This window comes from Euprymna scolopes, chromosome 14 (assembly GCF_053919585.1).
Source record: "Euprymna scolopes isolate OS-2025 chromosome 14, ASM5391958v1, whole genome shotgun sequence".
In the NCBI taxonomy this organism is placed as follows: Eukaryota; Metazoa; Mollusca; class Cephalopoda; order Sepiida; family Sepiolidae; genus Euprymna; species Euprymna scolopes.
Window position 1 is genome coordinate 15,834,166 of NC_136495.1, and position 22,680 is coordinate 15,856,845.

The window sequence follows — 22,680 nt, forward strand, 5'->3', positions numbered from 1 at the left end:
ACAGGGCATACTGATGAGATTTTCCAGGGAGATGGGAAACTATTCTCCTTAAGACAACGTTTAAACAGTTTTGTAAGTATGGGCGCTAGTTCAGGTTGAAGTTTTTTGAGTACTATAATTGGAATACCATCAGGGCCAGTTGCTTTACTGGAATCAAGGTTTTTGATTAGCTTGGCAACATCACGTACAGATATACGTATATCACATAGCGTGTTTTCTGATACAGGAGGAAATATTGGGGGTTGGCGGTCTTGGTCGCAAAGGGTAGAATTAGCTGCAAAGTTCTTGACAAAGAGTTTGGCTTTGTCTGATGCTGACGAGATTACCTCAGGTCCATTGATAATAGTTGGGATGGAGCACACGCTTCTGTTCAGGATTCTGTTTGCTATTTGCCAAAACTGGTGGGAACCAAGCCGCTGCTCAGCTACTTTGGACTTAACAGATTGAGCATACAACTCTCTTGCGTTCCTTATTACTTTCTTACAATGGTTGCTGGCAGTCCTGAAAACGGCTTTAGTTTCCATACATCTATTACGTTTGAAGCAGTGGAAAAAGTGATTTCTGTGCGCAATGGCAGCAGCACATTTTGGAGAGAACCATGGCTGGCTGTTAGGTTTTTGCTGAAACTTTTTAGAGGGTATGAAATGGTCAATACCTACAATTAACCATTCAGTTAGGTCTAATACTATAGAGGACACATCCTTTTTAAACATGGAATGCAGAGGTAGATCAGATATAAATGTACGGAAGCTATCCCAGTCAGCCTTAGTGTATCGATATACTGTACGATGAAGTGGTACGTCTGGGGACTTATTACATTTCATTTTTATCTTAATTGATACAACAGAGTGGTCGGAAGATCCAAGAGGCGACAGAACAGAAACTGAACATAGTTCAGGGCAAGTTGTGAGAAAAAGGTCTAGTAGGCTCGCATACTGGCCGTCATTATCGGGCACACGGGTAGGTTCCTGAACAATCTGAGTGAGGTCATAGGCAATGGAGAAATCATGACAGAACCTCCCCTCATCATCGGTCTTGTTTGAGTGGGTCAACCATTCGACGTTGTGAACATTGAAGTCTCCACATACGTGAATGTTAGCTGAAGGATAAGTAGAAAGGACTTGGTCAATTTTCTCAGATATGCTTTGAAAGATAGTAACTCCGCTGTTGTGGGGACGATAGAGAGTAAATATAAATGCAGTAGTGTGAGCTAAAGCAACCCGGAAGCACATATAGGGTAAGTTAGGATCTTCCCTGGAGATGTCCCTCCCACATGGAAAGCTATCTTTAATATAGGCACATATTCCATGCCCATGGCGATCTTGGGGGTCAGATTTAGAAGTTAAGTTAGAGTATCCTGTAATTGCAAACTCATCTAGGGAAATAGCCTGTCCAATGCCAGTTTCACTTAAAAATAAAAGGTCTGGTTTAGTCTCCTGTAATTGGGTTTCAACCTCTGGAAGGTTAGAACATAGACCCCTGATGTTGGAGAAGGAGACATGGTAGTAGGGGTCTACGTTGGAAGTTGGATAACCGGGTGTAATCGTGTATTTTTTCTTGAAACTTGTCATGATGAAATTTTGGAATTTGTGGACTAGGTCGACAGATTTACTTAGAGCAGGACAGAGAGGGGAAACTAAGAGAGAAAAAGAAACGAAGAATTTTTTTTTTTTTTTGTACCACATGATAAGGTAAAGCCGTAACAATTACCCACTAGTATGGCATCGAGAGGCCCCACCAGAAGCTACTGCATGGTCCAGATTCCATTCACCAAATGGCAATACAGCAGCATGTTGCAAGCATCGGAGATGGTAGACGTTCAGTCTTTTCTTGTGACGAGCAAACGTAGTATAAGTCTCTGCTCCATACAGTAGGGTACTCAGTTTGGTGATAATCAGATTGTATTTACATCTGTTTTTTTATATGATTCAATTGAGTTTTGTCTTGAGATTTACTAAAAAAACAATCTAACTTGATCTTTGTGTTATTAATCATATTATGAAAATTCAACGTGTTAGCTGTTGAAACAAAACTTCTATGAACAAAGTTGTACTTCCACATCATTTTCATACATTTTTTATAGACGTAATGCGATTTATCCCAATGTTTAGATGGGCTTTTAATTATTGCTTCCATTTATATAATATTCTGCGTGTTCCTTCCTCAGTTAGTTCATATGTTACACTTTAGAAAAGACAAAATACAATTTTTGAAGACACAACTGCTGTAAAAAAAAAACAAAAAAAAAGAAGAAAAAAAGGCCAATCTGACAACCCTGGACAAGAATATTGGAGTGATCTCACTTTGACGTAGCCTTGTTTTCAAATATCATTATAATAATATATGATCATTGTTGCAATGGTGCCAGACAGAAGCTCAGTTATTTTGATGGTTCTTCACTGAAGAAAGTCAGTAAAACGTTACATAAAAAAAGGGTACATTTGAAAAAAAACAGGACAAAAATACAACATTGTAAAAAGATGATTGGACTGATTGTCTCTCACAATGTGATTTTATTATTTATATTGAACTATGTAGCACGATATTACTTTCTGAGTATTTATTAGTATTTATTAATTTATATCATTTGGGTCAGTTTTATATTTAAAATACAATAGACACTATTTTCATGAAAATGTTAATAAACTCATATTTCCTGCATGTTATTATATTTTCTGTCCCCAAACCTAAATTTTTGCGCTCTCCAGAAAAAATATCAGCTTTATCAAAACATTTGTGGATTAAATATATTTCTTGTTCCGTGGAATTTCCACGGGTCCAGTTAATTATTGATTATCTTCATTTAACACATGACGGCATTACATTTGTAAGGATTTTTCATTTGTTTGAAGCCTGTAAAAACTGGCTTCTACACCAATAGCACACAATTTCTAATTCCCAACAAATTTCACTCTAAAAAATTGAATGCGCATGCATGAAAACAAACATGACAACCAGTGAAAACAATACGGAATACATTGGATAATGAAGGGTTTAATATCATTGCTCTTAGATTGATAAACGAAAAATACTTTAGGGTCTGCGTGTTCCCGTTGAGTGGTTTCAATATGGAGGATCGATTTACTAGAACACTGTATTAGAAACTGAGTACCACTTACAAATTATTGAATTTTTTTTTTGTATTAGTGCACTTATCGATCCGTGCTGAAATAACGTTATTATTTAGAAAACCATTCTTAACATGGGGAGGGTGTTTTGTAATTATTCTCCACTTTAACCTTAAAAACAGATATCATAAAACTTTAATTAAACTTGAAAATACTATTTAAAAAATAACACTAATCTATATATATAAAAGGCAAAAGTGGGGCGCATGTTTTTGTATGTCTGCGAAAGTCTTTTTTCGGGGGGGGGGGGGGATCTCTCGACCACGTTACCATTTTTTAGAACTTTCCTTATACTTTCTAGATTATAATATCTACAATTTGCGAACAGACATTGTATCTACATTTATTTTAATCGACTTTTATAAAATTCCCTCTATTCCGTCCTTTTGTGTGTTTGTTCGTTTTTTTGTATAAAAGCAAAACTAATCGGAGCGAAGTAGACCGCCTGGCTTTCCTGCAATTTAGCTTTGATCAATGTTGGGAAAACCCTTCATATCAGACAATTGCTATTTATTTGAGAGTTCCTCCTTTTTTCGGGGGAGCTTTGTTTCGCCAACATCGTGGGGAAACAAATAAGTGAAATGGCGGAAAGCTTAACTGGCCTTCAGCCAACGTTCATTTCTGCACGTGCATGAACTCATTCATGTAGCAAGTCAACTTTTTGATTAACATCAAAAAATTTGAACGCTTTTCACTTCCTCGCGTCATAGCATAGCGGTAAGATCTTAGCTTTCCTTTCACTTTCTTTTCCGCCTTTGCGTCACGTGTTTGAGTCTACCAGCTTACTAACACTTCCCCCCCCCCCCAAACACCCGGACCCCACCCCCCGCTAGTCTATCATACAGAAGGCAAAATGAGCATGAGCGTTTGTGTATGTCCACAAAACGTTTTTTCCATCAGGGTTCACTGACGCAAAAAGCCTTTTGTGGACATACACAAACGCTCACACCCATTTTGCCTTCACGTCGGTTAGATTCCAAGAGAAGTTTTCTTATACTTCTAGATTGTAATATCTCAGATTTGCAAACAGACATTGTCTCTATCTTTTTTTTAATTGAGTTTTAAAAAATTCCCTCATTTCAAGTGTTTGTCTTTTTCATATAAATAAAGTGAAACTAATAGAAGCAAACCAACCGCCTGGCGTTCCGACCAGTTAGTACCTTTTCTGTTATTGGTTCTTGGTCAATGTAGGAGAAACCCTTCATACTGAGACAATTACTATTTATTTGGATACTGCCACAGTGTCCCCTTTTTAGAGGGAACTGGTTTTTTTCCTACATTAAAAACGACCTTGTGTCTAATTTGTTTTCATGGGAAAACAAATAAAATGCCAGAAAGCGGGATGCTTAACTGGCCCTTGGCCAGGTTTAAAAGCAACGTTCATTTTTGTGCCGACTCCTATGATTCTTAAGTTAATTACCAACTCATTGATTTCACTATTCACTATGGTATAATGGTTAGTGTTTTCGAGTTCGATCTCATCTCTCTCCTATCTTTTTTTTTTTTTTTTTTTTTTTTTGTCTTTGTACCAATATCCTAAATCCGGGCAAAAGTTAATTACCAAATAATTTAATTCACTACCCTCTTTTTTTTGCGTTCTTTTCTTCCTTTTCGAGGTTTTTTTTTGCTCAACACACACCTCCAAACACCCAGGCATCTCGCTAGTCTATATATATAAAAGGCAAAATGTGTGTTAGTGTATGCACATTTTTGTATGTCCAGCAAAGGCTTTTAGAGGGAGGGGGGGCGCTCGTGGATGGTCACTCTTTCTTAGAACATTTTTTATACTCGCTAGATTATAATATCTATGATTTACAAAACGAGGTCGTGTCTATCTTTTATTTGAGCATCTTTTACACTTCATTTTTTACTCTCCATGTGTTTGTTTGGCTTTTCCGTATATAAGCCAAACTGAATCCGTAACAAAGGAACCTCCCCAGCACGAGTGCCAGGGACGTCCAGAAATCAATGAGCTTTGATCAATGCAGTGAAAACCCATCATATCAGACAACTGCTATTCATTTGGACACTCCCCTTTTTATGGGGGGAGCTGGTTTTCCCAAACATCTTGGGGAAACAAGCAAATACGCAGAAACTGGCGTGCAGCCAAAGTTAAGTGTGTGATTTCATTCTCCTATGGCGTGATGTTTGACCTCATTAAATTTACGGACCTGTCATTTAATTTTTTAATTGTTTAATTTCAACCATTCTTAATTCCGCTGGCCTCGTAGCGTTGCGGTAAGTTATCAGGCTATTTACCTCAAGGTTTCAGGTTCGAGCCTACCTACCTACCAAAACTTTTTTCCCCCTACACACACACACCAACAAACACCCAGGCATCCACGCTAGTCTATATATATATATATATATATATATATATATATATATATATATATATATATATATATATAAAAGGCAAAATGTGTGTGTGTTCGTGTGTGTGGATGTGCATTTTTTTGTATGCCCGGCAAAGGCTTTTAGGTGGAGGGGGGGGGCGTTCGGGGGGGGGGGTCACTAATTCTTAGAACTTTTTATATATTCCCTAGATTGTAATATCTCCAATTTACGAAACGAAGTCGTCTTTATCTTTTATTTGAACGACTTTTATGTTACAAAATTCACACTGTGATTTCATTTCTCTATAGTGTGATGTTTGACCTAGAAAAGCAGATGTTGATATTAGCTTAAGCAACTGGTTTTTTAACCATTTAATTTCAAACATCCTCACTTCTCTGCCCGCTTAGTGTCGTGGTAACATGCCACGCCCTCTTTTCCGCCTTTGCCGCAAGGTTTTGGGTTTGAGCCTATCTGCCTACCAAAACATTTTTTTTTCTTTTATACCTCCAAACACCTGGGCAATGCCGGGCACCCCCGCTAGTTTATAAGATAAAAGCGAAAATGTTTGTTAGTGTGTACGTTTTTTGTGTATGTCCAGCAAAGACTTTTATGAGGAGGGCGTTTGAGAGAGGGGGGGTCATTAATTCTTAGAAATTTTTATATACTTCCTAGATTATAATATCTATGATTTACGAAATGAGGTTGCGTCTATCTTTTATTTGAGCGACTTTTACATGCTATTTTTGCGGTATTTCCTGATCTCTGCGTGTTTGTTTGGCTTTTCCATATAAAAATGTGAAACTGAATCTGGAGCAAACGAGTCTCCCTGGCACGTTTACCAGGGATGTCCAGAAAGCAATGAGCTTTGATCAAGGCGGGCAAACCTTGTCATATCAGACAATTGCTAATCATTTGGCACTGCCCTTTTTATGAGGAGCTGGTTTTCCCCAACATCTTGGGGAAACTGGCTTGCAGCCAAAATTAAGTGCAGGATTTCATTCCCCTATAGTGTGATGTTTCACCTCATTAAATTTAAACACCTGTCACTTAACTTTTTAATCGTTTAATTTCAACCATTCTCAATTCCGCTGCCCTCGTAGCGTCGAAGTAAGCTATCATGCTTTTTTTCGCCTTCACCTCAAAGCTTCGGGTTCGAGCCTACCTGCCCCCCAAAACTTTCTTTCTTTTACGCCAAGAAACACCCAGGCAACACCGGGCACCTCCGCTAGTCTATTATACAAAAGGCAAAATGGGTGCAAGCGTTTTTGTCCATGAAAGGCTTTTTGCGTTGGAGTTCTTGCGTCGGTTAGATTTCGGGAGAAGTTTTCTTATACTTCCTAGATCGTAATATCCCAGATTCGCAAATGGATTTTGTCTATCTTTTTTTTGATCAAGTTTTAAAAATTCCCTCGTTTTAAGCATTTGTTTGTCTTTATCATATAAATAAAGCAAACCTATACGAATGCAAACATGCAAACACCTGACCTTCCAGTCGGGTAGTATCTGTTCTGTAATTGGTTCTTGGTCAATGTAGGGGAAACACTTCATACTGAGACAATTACTATTTATTTAGATACTGCCAGAGTGCTCCCTTTTTGGGGGAAGATGCTTTTCCCTCCACATTAAAAATGACCTTCGTGGGAGGTTTAAAAGCAACGCCATTTCTGCAACACAAATTAAATTTGAACGCTTTACATTTCCGACCACGTCATGGAGTAGGGGTAAGACGTCAGGTTTTCTTTCACTTTCTTTTCTACCTTCGCATCACGCGTTCGAGCCTGCCTGCCGACTAACACTTTTTTTTTTTTTTTTTTGCTCAACATACACCTCCAAACACCCGGGCACCCTGCTAGATTTTCGTGGAAAAGCAAATAAATATCACGACAGAAAGCGGAAAGCTTACCTGGCCCTCGACCAGGTTTAAAAGCAACGTTCATTTCTGCGCCGACTCCTATGATTCTTAAGTTAATTACCAACTCATTGATTTCACTATTCGCTATGGCATAATGGTTAGTGAGGAAGACTAATTACACTATGCTTTCGAGTTCGATCCCACTTTTCTCTCTATCTTTGTTTTTTTTAATTTTTTTCATTTCGTCTTTGTGCCAATAGCAAAAGTTAATTACCAATTCATTTAATTTACTATCCTTTTTTTCACGTTCTTTTCCTCCTTCGCGGTATGGGTTCGAGCCTGCCTGCCTGCCTACTACCACTTATTTTTTTTTTCTGTGCTCACCACACACCTCCAAATACCCGAGCAACGCTGGCTGAGCACTCCCGCTAGTAAATAATAAGTGCACTAGCACCGTTTTTTGTTTTTTTTTATTATTATATATACATAATATGGTAGATTAGTGTTCAATCGATAATAATCCACTGAAGAAAAATTGAAAATAAAGGTGCTTACTGCTTATGTATTTTTGGTACCGCGCTATTTTAAAATAGTTTTCCAGGTTAAATTAAAGTTTCACGATATCTTTTTTTTTTATTATTAGATTGTTCGGTGGAAGCACAGAATACATACAAAACACCCTCCTCTCCCCATGTTAAGAATGGCTTTCGTAGCGCGGTACCAAAAATACATGAGTACTAAAATAAACATACATGGCGTGTGTGCATTGTATAGGTCCAGTCCAGTCCACTAAGTTCCACACTTCTTTGTTGACATTTATTCGTCAGCTGATGAATGCCCTGGAAAGGTCACCTCTGATTAATGTTCACCAGTTTTAAAATATTATGTTATTCTGAAAAATAGCCAAGTTCGTTTGCTTATTTTAAAATTGGCAAACATTAAGTAGAAGTAACTTTTCTAGGGCATTCATATATATCAGATCAGCTGACGAAGAATGTCAACAAAGGAGGACGGGGTAAATTTTCAGATTAGGTTCATCTCTACAATTTTCTTTGAAATGACGACTTTTACTGGTTTTCGACTGCTGCATTGGGCATTGCTGAATGCTGCATACGAAAATCGCATTGAAATTTTGCAGAAATAAGTAGTTATCGAGATATAAAAAAGTTGTATTTTGCATTGTATTCTTTTTTACGCGCGCGCGCGTTATAAGCAAATCTATTCATCCATGACTGACGCTGCACGCGTGTAAAAAAGATGGCCGCCAAAGAATACAATGCCTAATACAACTTTTTATATCTCGATAACTAATTATTTCTGCAAAATTCCAATGCTATTTTCGTATTCAGCATAGTCGAAAAACCTATAAAAGGTGTAATTTAAAAGAAAATTGTGGAGGTGGAGGTGGACTTAATCTAAAAAAAAAAAAAAAGAAAAGATATTGTACTTTCACCTAAGAATTTAATCAACAAAAGATACCGTAAAAGTAAAACTTGAATTTAACTTGAAAATCCTATGTTAAAATAGCTGGTCCGTAAACCGCATAAGTACCACATTGACATTGATAAATCAAACAGCTCAGACCGTAGCGAATGCAAACGTGTAGAAAGATCGTATTGCGTCGGTTTAATAGGGGGTTGACGATCCCTATTTTGAAAATCAGCTTTCAAGTTTACTATTTTAACTTTAAATTAGGTTACTTCTACAGAATTTGAACAGAACAAATATTTTTTTTAAGACCCAACCTAAGATTTTAGGTTTGGTTTGGAAAAAATCAAGTTGCTTTGCTTAAAAATATCACACATTATGTCAATACAATTGTAAAATAAACAAAGCGTTTATTCACAAACCAAAGCGAATTTTACAGAAAAAAAAAATATGCGTAAATAAAAGGATGTATAATAAAACTTACCTTATTTCTAAAATTTCACTTTAAATATTCATCGCAGACATCCATAAAACTACGATAGGAAAAATATTTTCGCATCTGATTAAAAAAAAAGATCTCTTTCCACTTTAATGTTGTTGTTTTTTGTTTGTGTTTTCTTTTCGTAAATTTAATATTTTCTCTTTTATTTATAAATCGGTAATCCTCAAGCGATATAACTTACGGATAGACATTAATTACAGCATACTCTTATTTATAAATAAAATACCTTATTCAACATCATATATATATTTAAAAAAAAACAAAACCCAAAACAAACAAGCCGTCTTATATGATTACGGACATGTCTAAACAGATCATTTTTTAAATTTCGGAGCAGAAAGAAAACAACCAATAGAATCGCGTATGTCAATATGTGTCAAGGGACGCGATTTGCTAATTTCGTTTCAATTCTGTTCAAATTTCAAATGTTTTATCCAATCAACGTGAAATTTATATTGAAGTTTGTACAACCTTAGAAAACAATAAACTTGTTAACTATTGGTTTATTTTTTTCTAATCGAGCCAATCAGGGGCTTTGTCTTATGCTAAGACGGTGACACTTACTTAAACATGGCGTAAAAACTTTCTATCATTATAAAAACGCTCGAGACAACTAAGAACTTTTGTAACCGTTTGTCGTCATGCGGGCAAGTTTAGGCCTGCAGAATTGCTGGTTAGTATTTTGAATGCAATGCTGTACTTGTCAATTTGTTTCATGTTAAAATGAAGATAAAATGGAGGGAGTGTCTTGCTTTTGATGTTTACATCCATACGTCAAAATTTGTAAAGCTATTTTAGATGTTAAACTTGAGATTTGAATATTGCAAATTTTATTTTCATTTATCATTTCGATTAAAATCATTCTAATCAATATAATTATGCATACATTTAAAAAAAATGACATGTTTGTATTTTTCTTTACTTCCGAACAGTGAACAAAATTCGTGAGTGTTAATTCCGGTGTTTTCATGAATCTAAAATCTACCTAACTTGGTGCTTATGCACTTATTGAACCGCGCTATTTTTAAATAGTATTTTCAAATTAAATTAAAGTTTTACGATATCTTTATCAAATTGTTAGGTGAAAGTACATAATAGTTACAAAGCACCCTCCTCTCCCCATGTTAAGAATGGCTTTTTAAATAATAGCGTAACTATTTCAGCACGGTTCAATGGGTGCAGGAGGGGCACTGCATAAGTAACAAAAACGTTTTTCTAATTTTTATTTATTTATTTTATTTATTTATTTTATTTATTTTTTTGGTAAATATTCAGATACGCTACAACAGAACACCGACTACTTTTATTTGTTTTTTAGGGGTAATCGAGGTCACTGACAACGAATCTGATAATAAAACCCGGGGCAAATTTACCGTTTGCATGGTATTAACCCCTGAACCCACGAACTACTTTCAGCCATTTTATAGCTTCCGTTTACGCAACGCGCTGTAACATAAACAACGATTGTTGAATGGGTAAATTTATACAAATACCGTGACAGCGAATTATTAATAATAACCCTAACCCTAACCCAGTTTTCAGATTCGTGTTCAGCACACCGAAACGTAACAGAATACTACGTCTGTTTTTACTAATTCGCTGTCACGGTGTTTGTATAATAATACCGTTGAATGTGCATTCACGGAGCAAACTGCCTTTTCACATGGCGTCCGCGTACGATGTACGAATCATACGTGAAGCATTTAAACTTATGCGAAAAGCACTCCAAGTGTGCGTGTGTGTGTGTGTGGGGGGGGGAATAATTTCGGAAAGACTTCTTTTTTCCAGAACCGAATTAAAAAAAATTTTTTTTTTTTTCATTGGCAGACAATTTAAAATTCGAAGAAAAAAATAATCAAAATTTACAAAAAAATACATTACATTACAAAAAATTACTTTACATCACAAACAAATACAGTACATTTTGAGGGGATTTTTTTTTTTTTGTCTTACGTAGTTTTTGGTGCGGTTTACAAAAACATAAGCACCAAACATTTTTATTTATTTTTTTTTTTTTGCAGGAGGGGATTCAATTATAGAACTTGTGTGGCTTAACAGAGGTGCTTCTACTGTTTAATTAACCATTTTTCCGTAAGTAAGGCACCGACATTTACCGATTAGGACACCATTTAAAATTTTTCAGAGATTTTATTGTTTACATTGGGGGTGGTGTTGGGGCCCTGCCTCCTCCATGTGAAAAGGCAGTTTGCTCCGTGAATGCACATTCCACAATCGTGGTTATGTTACTGCACGTAGCATAAACGGAAGCTGTAAAATGGCGGAAAGTAGTTCGTGAGTTCAGGGGTTAATACTGTTGGAAATTGTACATGGAAGGGCGAGCCTTATTGGTTGTGGCACTGAAGCCATGGTTTCTCTTTCAGGGACTTTCATTGGACCGCTAAAAACTTCCTGCGCGCGCAGTTTTAAAACAAAAACACATTTTCGCTCTCTTTGCAAAAAACTCTACTCGAGTGTAGACGTTAAATAAAGTGTCTCCCTAAAAGACACAGCTCGAGGTCAACTGTGCTTGGAGCATCATCCCCCTTTTTCCTTTAACCAAGTATTTACTCCTATTGTGATAGGAATTTTTTAGACAAATATTGTCTTTACTAGAACTAAAATAGTTCAGCTCCGTTTATGGAGTTTTATTCTTCCAGATACCATAATTAAATGGTTTCTGTTCCGTTTTACTAGCTTCTCCGAAGAGAAGCAATTTAACTCTGCAAAACTACCAGACTCTCAGAGACGCGAGAAATTGGGCATATTTTTCGCAAACCTACCAAGAAGGCTGAAATTCGTCATCGCAGGTAAGACTTGCTTTTATCCATTGTATTTTTTCTGCACTCTGCCGAGTTCTAAAGCGTGTGAGACAATTAATTCTCACAATACCATGCAAACGGTAAATTTGCCCCGGGTTTGATTATCAGATTCGTTGTCAGTGACCTCGATTATCTATAAAAAAACAAATTAGAGTGGTCGGTGTTCTGTTTTAGATCTGAATATTTACCTTTTTTTGTAATTCTGTATATTATCTGGTTATAATCAGCAGGAAGTTAGAAGTTGCCGGAACTAGACTGTTAGGGACAATTTCTCGTCCTTTGATGAAAATAGTTATTGTTTTGTTTTTTTCTTTTCAGTATTGACTTTAAATATAATAAATAACAATATTCTTACTTTTCGGAACTTTCATCGGGAGATGAGAAATTGGCTCTCGTCGTTATTTCCGGTTATGTTGAAATTCGCCTTTTAGTGCACTTCCGGTGTTGTTTGTCGGGAATTGTCCATTGAACTATAGTCCTTTTTTTATACGCATTCGTGATGCTTTTTTTAAATTTTTATTTTCTCAAGGCACACACAGCAGTTTCCATTTAAGACTTTGTCGTGTAAAGAAGTGTAATACTCGTCTCTAATAAGGGAATTCCCCGCCTTTTTCCCTACAAATAGCATTCATGGTAACTCCTGCTTCTGTGGTTGAATCCCCTTTGTGAGGAGCTTGAATTAATCCCCAGTTGGCGAGGGAGAAAGTACTATTTTGGTTTAATTTCTCTCATGAATTATATTGAACTGTAGGATTGATGTTTACACGTCAACGTACAAAATCAAAACGCATAAACACGTCTGTACGCATATCGTTTGCGCATACATTATCTTGAATAAAAACAAATAATTTTTGACTAATCAAAACTTTTTGAATTTATTTGAAATGTCTTTCTGGAGCTACCCAAATCTTTTAAAAGGACCAGATGTTCTTTCAATAAAGCAGTGGAACCCAGTTGACTTGAGTCTACGGACCAGCGTCACTGGGCCTTCCCTCGACATATCTTCATGAACATAAACGAATACATAGACACCCACACACAACCCATTCACTTATCGCCTTGCAATCTATATAAACTTTATTCATTGAAATATTTCCAAGCTTTTCACTGAACTCCAATTATAAAAACAAATGAACATTAATTCTTATAAACAAAGTTTTGAATACGATTTTTCTTGAACCCTGAAACTTATGGCTCTTAATTAATTGATCCATCTCTGTAACATTTCCCTCCACTTGCACACAAATTTTAACGAATGCATACACAAAACTCATTGACATTATTGTTTGTCAATCTGTTAAACCTTATTAATTGAAACATTCACAAGTTTTATCACTAAACTATCTTCTAATATGATTAACAAAAGAACCATTGATTCTTATAAATAACTTTCAATGAATTTTCTTTTAATTGAACAGAAAAATTTTGAATATGATTTTACTTGATCCCTTAAACTCACGGCTCTTTATTAATCGATCTAGACTTCCGCTAATGTCTAAGCTAATGAATCACTTGTTTTTGCAAGTACTCTAAAAATATTCATGAACATTCTATGTTTTCCTACTGCTGTAAACTTTCCATTTTAAACATATATAAATTATTTCTTTTGATAATATATGCCTTCTTAACTCGTTTTGTTTTGTTTACTGTATAACATTGTCTCTTTTTCTCACAATTGAATATAAAATCTGAAAATCTTTTTCACTGAAAATATTTCTTTAAATCTGTCTCCTCCCAAAAATACTTCACTTCTTATAGATCACCCTAAAGTAAAAAATCTCCAAAAACCTGTTGTGAACACATCCCTAAAAATCTAATAACCGCCTCCCCATAAACATTTCAACTTTGTGACAATATAATCGCTATTGTACTAATTCCTTGAAATTAGCTGAGTCAGGGAAGATTACCCTGGTGACCACTACCAGCCCTGAAGCATGCAAAAGCACATTTCTGCAACACTGACTGAATCGAGGGACCTTTTTAAGGTTGATGTTCTAACTTGCAAATTCGTATCTTTTACTGCTGTGAAATTAATTTTTCACAGTAACTTATAACTTCCTACTAATTACAACCGGTTAATATGCCGAATTACCACTGTTTTCAGTTGTACTTAACTTTTAAACTATTTACTGTCAAACATTTACAATTTTGTTTGATGTAAACAAAACTTCCCGTCTGTTTAATAAATACTTCAGGTCTTATTTGCATGGAATTTTTGTGGTGTGTGTCTTTGGGAGGGTGTACTATTTATGTACAACAGATTAAGGCAAGACAACTGCACTTGCTGATTCTCTGTTGGTATGATATTTAGGGCACTCCATACTCCATACAAGCAATTCTGAATCCTTATGTCAAGAACAAGCAGCAACAGATTTTAATTTAGACAAACTAGCATGCTATTTTATTTATTTTTGTTTTTTTATGATGTAAAACAGGCAACACAAAGTTGATGCCAAATAATGACGAATAAAAAAAAATTTGCATTATGCTTAATTATTTTTTTGCATAAAATAAATAAAAGTGTTGTTTCGAATTTGTTTTTAGTATTATAAAAAAAAATCTACTTTATGAAATATTAATTGCTTTATATATTTTTTAAGAAAATTTTTTTTTATCTGACACTGTTTGCAGATTTTGTGTCGCCAATACTTCTGCATCATCCAATAAGTTTAAAACCTTGAAAAAATATAAAGATCGGTCTAAAGAGAATGTGATAAAAAAAATGTATATACGATAATTTTTTTTTTTTGATTATTAAACGAGAAACGATTTAAAGTTAAAATCTAATTAGTAGTGTGTAATCTGAAGAAAAACTTTTGAAATGTGTAAATAAGCTGTAAAAATGGAATCTTACAGGATTTGAAATGTCACTTTGAAAACATTGACTAAAAACTCTGGATCACATCAGAGATGCTCTATGGGGAAATATCTTTTCACTTCCTGCAGGACACTGCACAAATGAGGCTACTGAATGGTTCAAAGTAATTGAAACATGTTCCCACACAGACGTTTTATTACAAACCCTACTCTTCTCAATGGTTCACTTCTCTCGACAGAGGCAACCTTTCTAGGGCAGTTGCTCTTGACATATCAAAGGCCTTTGATAGGGTATGGCATAAAGGTTTACTTCACAAGATCTCCAGCTATGGTATAGCTGGAAATGTCTTCTCAATTATTAAATCATTTCTCTCTGATAGGTTCATAAGAGTAGTAGTTGATGGGCAAACATCAGAAGCTCACAGTATTAATGCTGGAGTCCCTCAGGGGTCCATCGTGGGCCCAACTCTTTTCCTGATCTACATTAATGATCTCCCAAATCACATCCTTACATCATTTGTAGACATTTTTGCTGATGATACTACCATCTATGGTAGTATCGTCAGCAAAAATGTCTACAAATGATGTAAGGATGTGATTATCTTGATCACGTACAATGGGGAAAGGAGTGGCTGGTTACTTTTAATGCATCTAAAACCAAGCTTCTATCTTTACATCATCAACGTTCTGATCCCCATCTGGCATAAATTAAAATGAAGCGCTCTTGTCTTGGGAAGGTCTCCAGTTTTGACAAGCTTCTGGGCTTGACCTTTACTCCTGATCTTAAATGGAATATGTACATCAAATCTGTTGCCAAGACCGCTGGAAAAATGATCGGATCCTTCTATCCTCACTGCTGATGCAATTCTCTATCTATATAAGAGCCAGGTACGTCCAAGGCTGGAATACTGTTGCCACATCTGGCCAGCAGCTGCTAGAAAGGACTTGTCCTGCCTTGATAGAGTTCAAAATAGACTTCGTAGTCTCATAGGAGATGTCCTTTTCTCTTTGCTGCAACCTCTATCTCACAGAAGAGATGTTGCAAGTTTGTCTCTGCTTTATCATTATTTTCATGGAAAGTGTTTGAGCTTCAATCTATGGTCGGTCCCCCCTCACCAAACTTTCACAAGAAACACTCATCTAGCTGAAAACACTATCAATAATTCCCCCCCATTCTTTATCTGTGCCTAAACCTAAACGTAGATTCCATGAACAAAGCTTCTTTCTGAGAACTGCATGCCTATGGAATTGTCTTCCGTTTTCCAGCTGACTACAATTTGGTTGTCTTCAAGTTCAAAATAAACAAGTTTCTGATGAGCCGTTTCACTTAAGTTAACAAATTTACCGAATTTCTATTACTGTCAATTACTATATTGTTCTTTTGACTACTGTACACTCTTTAACCCCTTATCCTTGAGTAGCTTCTCGGCCTTAATAAGTGGTGACGCCTATGTAAAAAAAAAATTCTACTTGTACATATTTGTATTTCACAGATTTATCCAACATAAGTTCAGTATAAATAGACAAAAGTATATAGAAGTTGGGAATAATTGTAAGAGAAAAATAGCCGCAGATAAGAGTAGTTATACCAAAATCACCAGTAAGCATATCGAGTTGCAAAAATTAAGAACTCACGATTTCTGAAAAATTTATAATGGTGTAATAGATAATGGACAATCAACAATTGTGGTGTTTGGTTTAGCTAGCTAAACAATCAGATTCATCTTTATTCCTGGGCGCAAATTAATGTTTTCATTTGCTGATTGACAGATTTCACTTGGACAAAGGTTTGACTGACTTCTACTTCCTATTCTGTTTAGTATAGGGTGATGCTTTCCTCCCCCAACATTTTTTTTGCGAGTGTGTTGAATTAATAGTTGAGTTTATTTTAACATAGCATGCTTGGAGTAAGAAATCAAATAACCTTTACAACATGGCTATAAAAAAATATAGTGGGTACTGTAGTATCGAAATTAAATGAAAGCAAAACACCAATGGTTATAAGTTTTGTATTCTGTATATAAAACTCTTCATGAAAGTGGTCCCAAATCTCTAAGTTACTCTCTATGCCAAATATCTATGTGCCCCCCTCATAAAACAGGCCTGTTCACTGAAAAGTGACATCATGCCTGTGGTACAATTGTCAATGAGCTAGAGCTTTGCAAAAGTGAAAAATAAGGAACACGGTTTTTATACTGAAACTGAACTTTATTCAATACTAGCAGGCCACTCAGCATAGCCCAGTCATAAAATAGGTAAAACTATGATATCTAATTTATGGAGATTTTGCATTATCATTATAACCTGATTGTTATATTGTACCCAATATAGTAAAAAAAAAAACAAAGAAACTTAGTTATGTGCATGCGAGTATTTTTTTTTTTCTAAACGGTTCATGAAAAAAAAATGTTCCGGCTGATATCAAAACAAAAACCTAAAAACAGTGAGTTAAGTATGATAACTATTAAGCCAGCTTGACATTATCTTTAAAAAGTGTTTTCAAACCTACTTATTCTTAACATAAGGAATCGATTTACGCATGCACATTCATGAAACAGTTGACACAGATAAAAATCTGATCCCCCACGTACCAAGATTTCGACTTTGACTCCTTAGCAGCCTTTTTTCCAGATGAAAACTGATTAAAATTTTACACATGTCTGAATACCCTATACACTAAATTTCAAGTCTTTAAATAAAAAATTCGAGTTTATAGGTTGAGAATTGTTCTCACACACACATTCTCACTTTTAAATATATATAGATTAATAAAAAAAAAAAGCACAAGAAATAATGTGAAAAGTAGTTTATGTATTAAAAATAAACATGTTTCATGAATTTTAAAGGTTAAAATTGATTTTGATTGTGAACAATTTAAAAACAATTTTCGTTGTTTTATTTGAATAAATATGCAAAGTCAAGCAATGATGATTTTATATATAAACAAGAAAATGAAGGATGAAAATAAAAATGGAGTTAATTACAATGTTTATTAATTCATTAAATATTAAAAACAAGGCATATAAATTGTTTAGAATATTTGAATAAATATTGAGGATCTATATCTATACTATTAATAAAATTCTAAATGTTTATTTATTTGTGTGTGTGTGTATACCTATACAACTTTTGAACGGATGCACTGAATTGAAAAATTCTTTTTTTCCCTGAAAGATTGTCCTTATCTATATATGGTTCGTAACGAACAACTGAGTCATACAAAGAGCCCAAAATTAGGGTTTTGTGGCCATTCCATGACTTTGTCAAAACAGTTACCTGCCCACGTCAACGGAATTTAGCAATGTGTGTATACAGTCATGGTAACGTCTTTCGGCATACGGACAGGACTTGTGGATAACGCATCTGACTACGGATCAGAAGATTCCAGGTTCGAATCCTGGCAAGTTCGTAATAATTTTAACCATCATTTTATCTAATGTTTACTCATTATCCTTACACTTAGTTCACAGGGTATTTTTGTTTTGTCAGCTAGAATCCAAATCAAGATATACAATTCTCCTGCACTTGTTCCTTAGCCTCTGAGCTACGCATATACACATATGAATAGTTTTTAAAAAAAAGTAAAGGACTAGTTGTTAAAACTGACAAAGAAAAGGACAAGATATTCTAGTAAAAAATATAAATTTATAATTTAAAATATTGCAGCATTAAGAATTGATTATATAATGTTATAACTTGAATTTAAAAAAAAAATTATTAATACTACAATATTTTTAGTTATAAATTTATATTTTTTACTAGAATATCTTGTCCTTTTCTTTTCCAGTTTTAACAACTAGTCTTTTACTTTTCCATGTTCAAGCTTAACCATATTACTTTTCATGCTCGCATTTTTCTATTTCAATTCATGATTTTTCCAGGTTTCCAATAAATTCACTAGTTCTTTAATTTCAGTCTTATTTTATTGCCCTCATAAACGTGTGTAATAACAATGCACAGCACTCGTCTGCTTTCAATAAAATACTCCCAATTATCTCCCTTTTATGCTTTCATTCTGTCTGTTTCATGAGTTACTTCTCTTTTCGCGACAGTACTTGCTGAAGCGACAATGTTGCTATGGAAACTAGTCATAAGAAGCGTCGCTCACGGCCTTACATATTTTTACGATTTTGAACACCAGAAAATTCATAACTTTTGTTTTTCTGAACGAAAATTGAAAATTATTTTTTTTTCACAATATAGCTGAAAAGGTGATCTATAAACTGTAATTGTTTGAAATTTGATTGAAAAATGAGTGAGCAGTGAAGCTTTAAAGCAGTTCTAAATGACTAAAACTGCTACTTAACCATATATTTAAACACGGTAGTATTTGAATGATACATACATACATGCATGCATTTAAACAGACAGGTGAGATTTATATTATAGACTAGCCTGGGTGCCCGGCATTGCCCGGGTGTTTGGAAGTGTATGTTGAGCAAAAAAAAAAAAGGAAAGTGGTAGTAGGTAGGCAGGCAGGCTCGAACCTGTGACGCGAAGGTGGAAAAGAAAGTGGTGTGTGTGTGTGTGTGTGTGTGTGTGTGTGTGTGTGTGTGTGTGTGTGTGTGTGTGTGTTGGTTGGTTGAGCAAAAAAAAAAAAAGATAGGAGTAGTAAGCAGGCTCAAACCCGTAACACACGAGAGGATAAAGAGGTGAAAAAAAAAAAAAAGTTTTGCCGATGTGCCTACTGTGGTTGTGACGTCATGGGCGGTCGAAATAACGCCTTTTATGCGACATTGTGTAAGTGAGGGGTGAATGACTTGCAAAAAATGTCAGCAAAAAAAACCTCGACCCTTCCTGTAGAAAACTGCCCAGTTGAAGGTGAAGGAATTAATGTTTTTTTGCCAATTTTTCCGTATTCGTCCTCCAAAAGGATTGAACTTCAAAATGATACTGATCTTGTGAAAATCTGTCACTTCTGTCAAAAGTTTTAGGCAGACATACATACATACATACATTGAAACAGACAGATGAGATTTATATTATAGATTATGTTTATGGGTGACGTCATATCAACCCTCTTTGACTTCATAGTCACTCGAGCATATATCTTTCAGGAGTACCTCTTGCTGGACTGACCTACTCTGTCCAGTCCTGATTATTCTCTGCAAGAGAATTTTCTTCAGACGCAAGCAAAAACCGAAACGTGTTAGTTTTGTGCTTTTGATGCACTTTAGTCTTGGAAATGCAGCAACTTAACCTTGCTAGCCCTGACATCTTAGATGTAGATATAACACAGGGGTTTAGCTTGAACTCTGTCTATGAGATTAACTTGCTAACCGTTGCTCAACTGTGAAGTATCATGTTATCTCAAAATGCCACAGCAGTTTATTTGCATTCTATTAAAGTTTAACACTTTTATTTCTTTTACTAGCAGGGATACCTGATGTTGCCTGAATCATGAATAACAAAAAAGAATATTTTTAATTCTTTTTCTTTTTACATTCTCTTTCTACAGACCATCCTCAGTTGTGTTACTTTTTGAACACCTCTCTACCCACCCCTCTTTATTTCTATCCTTCAACTGATTGAATAGTTGAATATAGTAAAAAGTCATCAGTGTTTGATCGTTTTTTATATTAATAAAAATGATCAAACACTGATAAGTTTTAAAGTTTTTGAAGTTAGCAAAAAGGAAAGAAAAGAAAAAATTTTGTACCTCCTCTTAATGCACTTTGTCCCAAGAGAATGCGTAATACTATAGACTGCCTCCTCACAACACGCACACAGACTGCACATACGCACGAATGTTGACTTAAAAAGTGATCGGAAGTGAGATAGGTGAAAAATCAACGCGGGATTCAGCCAAAATCTGTTGAATCTTTCCAGATTGGTGGTGTCTCGCAGGTTGTTTGATGGTTTCCAGGTGAACAAAAAAGAGCAACTGAGAAAACAGGTGGAAGTAGTAATTTCCCTTGATTAACTGGGAGGAAACAAAGACCACACATTTAGGATTTCTAGTTGAAATTAAATATATTTAGCAGTCAGTTCAGCTTGGCTCAGATCAAGATAGGCCTGAGGAGTGAAAGCTTAACAGATGATGAGCTGACTTCAACCTAATGGCAATGATAGCCTCTAGAGACAGATTCTCAGTTAGCTGCTAGCTGTTAGACTAGAACTTAAAGATGTAGACACTAATGTTTAAAAGTTTTTTTTTTTTCTGTGACTGTGTTACACGCATACGTACAGAACCCAATAGACCTGTACACAATGTCTTTACTTATGAGTCTGCATTGCTTTTGTTTTTGTACAAGGGTCATTCTAAAAGTAAGGCCTCCTATTTTTTAACTTAAAAATTAAAATGTTGAAGTGCTACAAAGACATGAGTGGTATCATTAAAACAGGTGACCTTTTGTACTCCAGAATTTATTTTTCTACATAGGCACCACCATTCTCAATGCAATCTTGCCAGTGATAAACAATCCTTATTTTGTCACTTGCATCGCTGTTGCTACTCTGAAATCAACAAACCCATCTCTTACTGTGCTGACATCAACTGCCTCGGCTTCATAAACATTCAGCAAATATTGATCGGTTCAATTTTTTCTACATGGAGAAATTCAAGGATTCATCTCTGCTTCTGATGCAAGTCCATGACAGGGGTTGTTTTCTTGGTCTTACACCATCAATATCTGAAATAGAGTAATGAAATTTCCAGGTCATGAATGCATGTTCAGTTACCATAACAATGCAGTTTGTAATCCTCTCTGACCCATTTGGGCGGAATAAAAAAATATAGGCAGCATTACATTTGAAACGTCCATCATATACTTGTAAACCATCGCTTGTGCTCTCTGATTGTCGATGTGATAGATGAGATGATTCAAAGCAAAAGAGAAAATAACACAGCGCACAAGTGTTGGGGGGGGGTCGACGATCATCGGGAATCGGTATATGGTTTTACATGTGAATATTGCAGCTTTTCTTTGCTTTTTCATTTTTATATAAGCTGCTTGGAGTCGTATAGAATCCAATGTAAGAATTGCAAGTGTATCTTTAGTAGTTAGTTTTTGCCAAACATAAAACACAGATGAAAATATGATTTCTTTTACATAATGGATGAGGAATTAGTTTTATTTCGTTTAATGCGATTATCAGTTACATTTTTCTTTCTCTTATAGAATTGTAAACTTGTTTTAACCCATTTTTATCACATCTTAAGAAGTTAGAAATGATTTCTTTCTAAATTAGCACGACAACTATATGATTTCAGCTGCATCTCTGTTTGTGTAGAGGGGGGGGGGGCTGAAGTGGAAAAAAAAACATTCAGAAGTTTCCTTTGCGCAAGAGACGACCATCCAGACATATCCAGGCATGTTGTATGAAGCCACGCACGTCATAGATTTTTATGAAGGATGTAGTGACCTAGAAAACAAAACAAAAGTTAATCCTTTGTTACTGCTAGTTTTCAATGAGTGTGAGTGCAGTTGACTGGTGCAGGGTTAGAGGTAAGGATGATTGGCATGATCTACAAAGCTTGGCTAGTCTGGCACAAGACTGTGTACTTGTACCATTATATTATTTAGAGCAATGAAAATAATTGTTACTACTCTTTAAAAAAGAATGTGGTTGTTTCCCTCAATATTTCTAGATAAAAAGAATCATCCACTCTTTAACACTTAGGGGGTAAAAAACTTATTTGTCTTATCATACCCATATCTATGGCGTGTTTGCAGCTCCCCTATCTGTGTCTCTGCGGTGCCTTTGCGCACCTCCCCATCTGCGTCTCTGCGGTGCCTTTGCGCACCTCCCCATCTGCGTCTCTGCGGTGCCTTTGCGCACCTCCCCATCTGCGTC

General features: G+C 35.5%; 2 protein-coding genes across 2 annotated transcripts in view; one reads left to right on the forward strand and one right to left on the reverse strand.

Annotated features, from left to right (window-relative positions):
• LOC145292870 (uncharacterized) overlaps positions 1-9,756 on the reverse strand; it is an 81,399-nt gene extending 71,643 nt beyond the window's left edge. The window contains exon 1 of the mRNA XM_080138982.1: positions 9,230-9,756. The gene's annotated coding sequence lies outside the window, so the exon portion shown is untranslated. The remainder of the gene's footprint in view (positions 1-9,229) is intronic.
• Positions 9,757-11,920: 2,164 nt separating this feature from the next.
• LOC145292871 (uncharacterized) overlaps positions 11,921-22,680 on the forward strand; it is a 53,028-nt gene continuing 42,268 nt past the window's right edge. The window contains exon 1 of the mRNA XM_080138983.1: positions 11,921-12,054. The gene's annotated coding sequence lies outside the window, so the exon portion shown is untranslated. The remainder of the gene's footprint in view (positions 12,055-22,680) is intronic.